Source organism: Diabrotica virgifera, chromosome 7 (genome assembly GCF_917563875.1).
Source record: "Diabrotica virgifera virgifera chromosome 7, PGI_DIABVI_V3a".
Classification (NCBI taxonomy): Eukaryota; Metazoa; Arthropoda; class Insecta; order Coleoptera; family Chrysomelidae; genus Diabrotica; species Diabrotica virgifera.
The window spans coordinates 132160405-132161882 of record NC_065449.1 but is presented as its reverse complement, the minus strand read 5'-3'; positions in this window follow the sequence as shown (position 1 = coordinate 132161882).

Below are 1478 nucleotides of genomic sequence, written 5' to 3'. Positions count from 1 at the left end.
GCATCCTGTTAGGAAATAGAGTAGTTATTCCAAAAAAATTACAAGAGGAGGTATTAGGCTTATTTCATGAACAACATAATGGTATTGTTCGTACTAAAATGTTGTTACGTTCATATTGTTGGTGGCCAAATGTAAATGAACATATTGAAAAATTTATATCGTGTTGTAGTGTATGTCAACAATGTCAAAATTTCACAAATTCAGACAAGGAATTATGTCCGTGGCCATCAGCACCACACAACTTTTATAGAGTATATATATAGATTTTTTCTTTAAATTTAAATACACATTTTTGATTTTAATTGATCAGAAGTCAAAATGGTTAGATGTTAAATTAATGTCAAATGGCACAGATGCATCAGAGACAATATCAAAGTTAAGAGATATGTTTACTATAATTGGTCTTCCAGTTGAATTAGTCTCAGATAATGGACCTCCTTTCAATTCCAGTGAATTTGTGGCATTTTGTCAAGCAAATGGAATAAAACCAGTGAAGACACCTCCGTATCACCCTCAAAGTAATGGTGCTGCGGAGCGTAGTGTTCAAATAGTAAAGAAAAACTTAGAAAAAGCCCTGTTGACGATTAAGAGAGAGGAAATTAATAAACAATTGGTTATTCAGAAAATTCAAAACTTTCTATTCTCTTACAGAACAACTCCTTCAACTGCTACAGGGATTTCTCACAGTGAAAGTATTTTTAAAGTTCGTCCTAGAACTAGATTTAATCTGTTGAAACCTTCTTGCCATAATAGTAATCAGTCAACAATCCCAATCAATAATGGGCATACCTTGTATAAAGTAAATGAATGTGTTTATATTAAAAACAAACAAACAAAATTATGGCAGAAAGGTAAGGTGATGAAAATTTTAAGTTACTGTACTTATTTAGTTTGTAGTAATGGCGTTATAAAATTTACACATGATAGAATCCTAGATTCTAACGAGACTCAAAAGTCAGAAACTCCGATAGTGTGTAGTAATATGCCAGTAATACGTGACAGTGTTACAAGTGAATTACCAGTGAATCAAACTGTGAGACACGAACCGGTTGAATTAGAACCAAAGGAGCCCATCCCAAGTTCATCACAAGAAGAGCCAAGTCCACCTCCAGCTAGAGATGACGCATCCACTGATGGCAACATTAGAACACGTGCAGGGAGATTAGTAAAAGCTCCCATCAAGCTTGATCTCTAACGAGGGAGGAGATGTTGTATATGAATCCGGCATCGGGATAGTATAGTAGACACAACGTTGAGTCAGTGAGGTTATGTCATGTCGCGAGGCAGCTTGAACGGTCCACGCGGCTATTGTTAAAATGTATTTGCTTGTAGTTGTCTTTATAATAAATAAATAGTTACGTTTGTCACTCTGTGCCTTATTCGATACATAACACAAATATTCCCTACAAATTTAAATGTACAAATGGCTTCCTCATCTTTAAACTCTCCCGTTTGCGGGTTTTGCATTGTCAACCTAA